Source organism: Podarcis melisellensis (genome assembly GCF_964234715.1).
Source record: "Podarcis melisellensis genome assembly, chromosome: 5".
Taxonomy (NCBI): domain Eukaryota; kingdom Metazoa; phylum Chordata; class Lepidosauria; order Squamata; family Lacertidae; genus Podarcis; species Podarcis melisellensis.
This window is the reverse complement of record NC_138537.1, coordinates 52,969,699-52,978,731: the sequence shown is the minus strand read 5'-3', so window position 1 is coordinate 52,978,731 and position 9,033 is coordinate 52,969,699.

The following is a 9,033-nucleotide window of genomic DNA, read 5'->3' as shown; positions in this document are numbered from 1 at the left end:
TAGATACAGGAGAACAGATAAAACTTCTGAATTGTGGTACTTAACACCACTTAGCTGATAAGGCTGTTCAAGTATTCTAGTACATTAATGTTTGTGCCTACATTAAATGTTCATAGTTCCATGAACTTCTAAAGAGTCTATATCTGTGCAGATTGACTGAAATTCTGTTTAAGCATAGATTATACTGCTATTTTCTCACTTAAACTTTGGTACTTAGTATCCAGCATAGCTTTTGAAACATGGAAAATACTGAAGGAAATTCTGTCTAATCTGTAAACAACTGTCCAAAAAACATATATACAAAAAAAGCACAACCCTAAGTGATGTTTAATGAGCGATCTGGAATGAAACGGCATTGTTTATTTTTGGAAATAACAACAGCAACTAGGCTCTTGCTTATCCCATACTGAACTACTTCCTCAATTTATGAAGAACTAATTTCTTGCTAGAACTAAAAAGGCTGCCATCTGATCCCTTGCACTTAAAGCAAAATTATTGCAGCTGACAGTATTAATTTGCCATGGGGCTCCTACAGAGAACCTGTTTATTCAGCATTCATCTTGATCTGCTTGCACGAAGCTTATGCGGTGACTGGTCTATGCCTGGTGTCTATGGATAATTCATTCTAATTGATTCACAAGGCAGTCATTTGATCATCCATCCTGATTTGCTTATGGGATGTTTACACACCTTCCTGTCAGGCATTTTCGTAGAATTGTAGAGTTCGTGTCATGCTTTTAATTGCATTTTCCTGCCACGTTCAAAACTGCAAAAAGTCCAGTGGGATGGTTGTGCTAGGACACTTTAATCCACTTTAAGCATGCAAACTCTAAAGTTGTGATTGCTTAAAGTTGTAGAATGCTCCAATCACCCTTGCAGAATACTGGCAGCCTGGAGGCACCCTTGGATAAGTATTGGTAAGTTCTATAACTTAGTACTAAGACCCAAAGACCATGGCTTCTATTGAACTTGAGGTGAGAGAGCAGCTATGTTACATTACTTCAATTTCACTGGATAACTAAACAGAGGGGCATAATTTGTGCCTTGTAGTTGGTAGGGGTAGAGTTAGGAAGCATTTCACAATCTGGAACACATTACTACAATATATTGTTAGAGCCACTAATTTAAAGATAAATTTTTGGATATTACTACACATTAAATGTTATGGGACAGTATGCTTGTGAGCAGCAGGAGCTGAGGGAACGAATATCTCCGTCACACACACTGAGCTTTATAGAGGGATTAAGCACGCCACTTTGCTTTCAGGGCCCAAAACGTGATCTAGTATATTTGTCATTGCAAGGATGCCCAACTGAACCAATCTGGCAAAGATGGCATTTGGATGCAGGTTAAAGATTATGATCCAGGATTTAAAGAACTATGAACTTTGCTACATGCACACAAGCACTTTAGATTTATGTCTATTAAATTATAATCCCTATTTTGTACCACATCACAAGCTGTTTTTGAAATGGTGTGTTTACCAAAAAAGAAAGAAAAAGAAAAAGTTTTTGACATGGCATTGAGGTCAGATGTTCTATTTGGTTCGCTGGGCTCATGTCTGCTGAAGCAGTGTTTTGAATCCTGATCTAAATGGTATGTAACCTATTTGTGGTTAATGCCCTTTATCAAAGTAGGTACCGAATTCAGGACTGTATACATAGGATACTAGGTGCTCTATCTCCATATTTAAATATGTATGTGTTTTCCGCAGAACTAATTGTGCCTAATAAAAAATGGCCAAAGTGAAATAAACTGAGTTAATAAAACAATGAAAGATGCTGGAGTACTTTAACCAGTTTATCCGAAGAGCGAACAATTAAACTCTCAAGGGAAGATCTGCATTTAGATCTTCCAGATGTAGCAGCATTCATATATCTTTACCTCATTCTCAATACTCATCTTTTCTACAGTTGGGTATTGGCAGAAGGCTGTAAACTAGAAATAACTGCTAGTCAAATACTTCATGGTACTTTCTATAAGAAAGAAAGCGTAAACTGCTCCATACATAAAAATGGATTAGAATTTTTCTTCTACCATGCTTTACAGTCATGCATATGGTAGTTTCAACAGTCTATATGGCTACTGCAAACTCCTTGGAAACCCTGTATGTATAGTGTCAATTAATTCCCGGCATGTGAGAGTTAATTTACCTGTTGGTTTCAACTTTTATAATGCAGATATTTAGAAGGGTCTGCAAAGAAGAGTCCCAGGTTTTGCACGCTGGTTTTCAGTCATCCCTTGTCTGTGCCTTTTCAGGGGATAAAAGCAAAATTAGACATTTCTGTGAAAATGCATTCTGCATACAGTACTTGCTTTTGCTGGGAGGTTAAGCATAGGAGTGGGCAGCACTTTTCAGTACCATCAGCTTTACTCGTAACAGAGGTACTCGTTCCTATATTTGCTGAGATAATGTTTGAAATGTGGCTGCAAAGATACTGAAGGACAGAAAGCAATTGGAAACCGTTCTTGTGCCTGCTCCCAGCCACCCCGTTCCTAAGGGCTGCTGCACCCAAACTTGCCATCACCAGGAGGCTGCTCTGTATGGTTCCCCACTACCACTGCTTCCATCCAGTTTGTGTGCAGGGTATTTTACAGCTCCCTCCACAAAGGTAACCACTAAGGTGAACAAAGGTCCTTCATTTCTTTGTATTTCATAATTTGAATTGTAACATGCCTCAGCTACAATTTGACATCTTCTGTTTCCAAGGAAATAATATGCAGGTGTCATATGTAACCAGTTGGAAAATTAGCTATGACCTTTCACATCATGCTGTGCATGCACTAATTGGAGAATAAGATGTCTGTCCCAATCGCGCCAGAATTTTCTGCACTAGGGTCAGGGCCGTCTTTACCTGGCTGTGCAAGGGGTGCGGGGCACCCAGGCGCCGAATTCTGGGGGGCGCCAGGAGCCCGCTGCTGAAGCCGCCTAAGCATATTGTATTGAGCTGCTATATGGCAGCGGGGTCAGTGGCATCTTTGACATGGCTGATCTCACACCGCCTGCCAGCTGGATGGGGAGTGACAGGAAAGAGGGAGAGACAGACAGAAAGAGAACGCGCCTATCTAGTGACGGGAGTGCACACAGGCTCCAGAACCTTCCCAAGAAGAACTTGTATATGCGCATTCGCAAAGGCCCTCCTAGCTCCTCTAGAAATAAGGTTCCCCCTACAATGAAAGGCTGCCTGAGAGGGCTCTCCCACGCATGCACACAATGCCCACCCGTCTCTTTCAGACACCTCCCTATGACTAAGCGCATGCGTGGAGTCTTTACACCAACTCCCAATGTATTCTTTGTCTTCTTTAAAAAAGCTGGTTTTAAACAAAACACACACACAAAAACTCTTTTTGGAGCCACACAGGCTTGAGTGCTATTTATCAAATGATAATAGTGACATAAGCATAATAAAAGTTAATTTGGGAGCTAAACTAAATTTGGGGGCGCTGGGAGGATCTTTGCACCCCGGCAGCGCATATGCTAAAGACTAGGGTCTATGTGAGCTACTCCTCACCCCCAAAGTGTCAAACCTATCCCTTTTTTCAGGGACGCTGGAGTATAAATTTGGTTACTGTTTATTAAAATCCCATGAAATCACGGTCGTTTAGCCAATTGGTGCCACAGGCTTCCCGTATGTTTTATTCCATGCTATGCTATGTGTACGCTTACCTACAACTGAATATGCAACAGGAAAAATACCTGACAGCTACTGCCAAAAAAGTTACTGCTTTGGCTGACTCTGCAAACATGGACTTGCTCAGATTTCTTCCTGTGGGATTGTGATCTACATCAAAGCTTTTAAAATATATGAAGTTGCCAGCAATTTAAGGGATTGTGGAGTGTGTGTTTTGTGTGTGTGTGATAGTACTCAACATCATCATTGTGGATGGCTTTAATGATGTGTGCTAATAAGTATTTAACCAGTGGTATTTTTTCTCTGAAGTGTGTTGATCTCATTCATTAACAGCAAAAACAAAAACCCTTGTGGAAGTGTCTCTTATTTAAACCAGATGTCTTCTGTATTTAGACACAAAACTGGATGGCAGATACTCTGACAGTCATTATGCTTTGAAGCCCAGCTTTTCAACACCATTCTGAACAAGACACCAGGCAATGTGTAGTCCTTGCTATTTCACTATTAATAATATGTCATTGTCTAACACTACCAAGTAAAGAAAGAAAATCATGTGGAGACTACAAACAATGTAAGCGAGAGAGCAACAACTGGGTAAAATGAAACTCATGAAATGGCAGGTTTTTCTTTCTTTTTAAATAATAAATACTTTTTAAGGGAAACTATTATTAATTAATTTTATGAATTGCCTTTCACATAAATTTCAAGGTGATTAAAAACCATATAATAAAACAACTAAAACAGATATTCTTATTCTTATTTATTACCAGCCAGATTACTGCAAGCCAACTTTCTGCTCTACAGTCCTGCAGGTACTGTAATGTTTCCACCCCAAGCGTACTTCCTGATAGGGCTTGTCCACACCAGAGTTTATTGTGTTTGCATTCCCATTTGATTTGCATAGTCACATGGCACCCTCAGACAACACAACCCAAAGCTTTCTCCTGTAAATTGGGGTTAACTGGACACGAGGATAGTCTGGTAAGTTGGGGGAAATTGGGGTTGGGGTTAAACACTGTTTCAATATTTTTGGGGAGGGTGGATCAATTGTCACTTCCTGCTACTCCATGCCCAATACTTCCCCAGTGCTTTCTCTCCTTTTCCAGCAGTGATCCTAACTTATTTTGATCCCTCAGATTTGCGGAAAAGCAGAACACTGCACAGGCAAGCCACATTTTTAAAAAATTGTACACCAGATACTATGGAGCAATCTGAAAAGTGTGTACTGTGTGTATCTGAAGAAGTGTGCATGCACACGAAAGCTCATACCAAGAACTAACTTAGTTGGTCTTTAAGGTGCTACTGGAAGGAATTTTTTTTGTTTTGACTATGGCAGACCAACACGGCTACCTATCTGTAACTGTATGTGAATTCAACTGTTTTCATTTCCTTGGAGTGTCTCTCTCACACATTTTTTATCCCTAAGATTTGCACAAAAACAAAAATGCACAAGCAAATTGCCTGACTCTGCTTTTGCACACTTCCTGTTTGGGGAGTTTTTAGAAAACAAGGTGTGCATGCAGCCGTTTGCATGCATGCTCTGTCAGTATATAATCAGCATAAAAGAATCAACAAATTTCAAGGTAGGGACAAAAAGGGAAACACCTACTGGTATGAACAGGAAAAGTGGAAGTTGCTCCTCATTTACAAATTCAAATACGTTCAGGTGTGGATTCCTCAGGTCTGATTTGAATGTGGGGAAAGTTGATAAGGTCTGATTTGAATGTTGGGAAAGTAGCTAACGGCTGCATAATGCTCAAATGTGGACACACCCCATGTCTTCTGCAATTTGTTCTCACTTTCTTCCTTGCTTGTAAATCTCCATGCAGTAAACTGATGAGGACAGGATGTGGCTTTGGAATTCCAGTAGCTATGGAGCTGTTTATATTTATTTATAACACGTTTCTATCTCATAATTCTATCTCAAATGGAGACATTCAAAGTGGCTACCAAAACCAAAGATGTATGACACTTGTATTATGGTATAAGCAATGGCTTGGACTTGCTGCTTGGTGTTGAAAGTTACTGCATCTCAGCAATTGTAATAATTTCCTTGATGCTGGAATTTGGCAAATCCACATGGGGAGAGAGAGAGATTTTGTAAATAGAGATATTGCATTGAGCGATTATAGAACATTTTGTGTTCGTTATGTATATAAAAAAGGCCCCTTTCTCCTTTTTCTCCTATTTAAAGGTTGCTAATGTTTTGACATGATTTGGCTTTGCTAGTTTCAGGTCTTTTAACAAAAATTTGCTCTGGGCACGAATTCTGGACATTATGTTGTATTACAGTGCAGCAAGGCAATACAGTAAAAGCATCTTTGTATTCATTACAGTTTTGGCAGACATTCATGGGGTGTGTTTTTTTAAGCTTTCCAGGAAGATTCATGCTGGACTATATAAAGAGAACATGAATCCTAAAAGACTTTAAAAATATTTAGAGTAAGAGACCGTTCTCAGTTTACACACAGAAAATAATGATGGCTCTCTGCTGGCTTACTGCGTTTATGCAGTCCATCGTGTGGGTTCACAATGGTTGTGCATTAAGAGTCCAATGGCAAGACACATTTCTCAGTAACTATGCTTGGAACTGGGCTGCCTGTCTAGTTAAGCAACAATGGCCTTCTGCATTCTATATAGGACAGAGAGGCATGTCTCAATGCAAAAGGATAAATGGGCATACATCTCACATAAGAAATGACAATACAGAAAAGCTCGTGGGGGGACATTTCACCCTTTCAGGGGAGTCTAACTGAACTTAAGATGGACATCTTTGCACAAAAGAACTTCCAAGGGAAATTGCAATGTGAAACCTCTGAATTTAAATATATAAATACTGTGGAGCATCTACACATCAAATCATCCATATGGCAAGAAGATGTTTTGAGGTCAATAGTACAAATCCTAAACTCTTTGCAAGCATCTAACCCTCGTTAAGCTTCCTGCAACTGGGTCACATGTTAGAACCATAGAGATCCAAGAGACTAGCACCTTGAACTAAATGGATAGCTACCATTGTCCATGGAGGGTGTAGGAAAAGGTGTGATTCTATTCTTTCATCTTTTCAGTTAAATGCCCATTTCCCCAGTGTTGTAAATTATACTGGCAAGTAGTAACATTTAATACCTTAAGGGCCAATGACATTTGTTCTGGCGTTGGCTTGGGGGACCATGGTAAACATTGCATAGGTGCCCAGATCCCTGTTCTCTCTGCACTCTGAACTTCATCTCTCTTGGTTCTTATCTTCAGATGCGGATTGCTGTTCCCCGATTCTAGGTTCATTTCAAATATTTGTTTTTGTTTTAAATTGGGAAGCGGTCTGCTGCTTTGCATTCAGGGCTCCTCAAGTTTGCCAGTTTAAAACATAAGTGTTCTACTTGCTCCATATGTAACCTAGAGGATAAGAGGGGGGAAGTGTGGCTTGAATTGGTCTGAAATTGAAGCAAAACAAATCTAGGTCTCTCAATAAATAAACAAATTAAATATCGTCCAGTAGCACCTTAGAGACCAACTAAGTTTGTTCTGGGTATAAGCTTTCATGTGCATGTACACTTCTTCAGCTTATACCCAGAACAACCTTAGTTGGTCTCTAAGGTGCTACTGGACGATTTTTTAATTTTTTAATTTATTTTGACTGCATCAGACCAACACGGCTACCTACCTGAATCTAGGTCTCCCAGTCTGTCATAGGGCTCTGCAAGGATCCTTCTTTCCAGATTCTTCCTCAGATCATGATCTTGGCAGTCATTGCTCTCTTTCCCTGCTTCTCTCTGCAGAACTGCTCAAGCCAGTAGGTTTGGCCTTCTTTCAGAAGTGGGTTGCAGGAATTCTTACCATCTCAAGAGCTTTGCCTGGAGGCCTGCTTCTGCATAATGGAGCATATCAGGGCAGATGGAAAATTAAATACAGTATTGACTTCTGCTGTTTCCGGTTCTCTTAGGTCATATCATGAGGTTTCAGAATCCTCAGTGGAATTTGTTCCTGGAAGAGTTTATCTTATGAAGTAGATGATCATTTAATGAAGTCCCTCAGTGAATTAGGGGCTTTCCCTGCATGTGAAGACAGGCTCCAGCAGATTGAGAAGCAAGATCAATAGTGGGTCCAGTGATCAAGCAGGTGGTTTCGTTGTGTCCTGCAGAGAGAAGTGAGGGATAGATGGGACCTGTCCACCTGGGAAGGTAGCCCATGTAGGAGGAGGAAAACTCTGATCCTAAACCTTCACTGCCTTGCAGAATATCTTTGGGAGAAGAAAAAGCTAAGGGGTAAGCCCTATACAGATCCAGAGTGCAATCCTTAAGACAGTTGGATGGCACCTTGTAGGCTGCCTCCTGGCAACTCCTGCAGCTAAGCTGGTGCCAGATCTATTGCTTTCCTTTTCTTTGGACCACGTCAGTGCGGCCAAGAGGGCAGTCTTGCCATCTGGGCAGCCCTGGACCTCCATACACATTGCACCCCAATGAGGTCACTTCAATGCTGCTACCACAGTGGTTTGACTTCACCCCCAGAGGCACACTGCACTGACTCTCAAGACAGACAGATGCCAACAACAATCTTGTTGCAAAAAAATATTTGGTTTTGGCCCCTTAGTTATGTGCTTACTTTCTGTTGTTTAAAAGAGAGAGAGGTTCTTATTGAAATTGTCTATGTTTCCCACCCAAATTATATTCTTAGCATTTGTAGCACCCTTGTTGATGTCATTACAGTTTTGTTTTCTTACAGTACATTTGCACTTGTTGGTTAGATACTTCTAAGTAAATTCCAGCCAAATGACAGAAGATTCAAGATTATGCATATAAATATGTAAAATCTAAAACTTTTAAGTTTTGTAAAAGTCTTCTGAACAACATTCCACAGCTGTGCTTCATATGCAAACACAGGAAATGCCTTTTAATCACGGCACATGGAGCCATTTCAACACAGACGAAAGAGGAATAAGTGAAAACTGACTTCACTTGGTCATATTTTATCTCTCGTTGCCCTTTAAACAGCTTGACCTGCAAACATAAATGGCATTGTTTACAAGCTCCACTGCTTATTGTAAATGCATCTGTAGAACGAAAGTTTTTGAATATATATATATTTAGAAGCTGGATGTTCTTAAAATTTAGAATGGTTGCTTCCTCCAAGCACTCACGTGGATTCATACACAACCCAAGGAGGGGTTTGGGATCTTTTGCTGCTGCCCTTGTTATGAATATGTCTTAACCCTTTAACTTATGCCCACAATAATTTCTCACACCAAAGGAATAAAGAAAGCTTGGTTTATTATATGAAACAGAAGTGACACTTCAGAAGGCAAAATTACAATTTAAGCAGGCAGCAGCTCGCAAAATACAAATACACCTTGATCTAAAGAGTAACAGAAATACTTAACGTTTTTCAAATACATTTTTTTCCACAA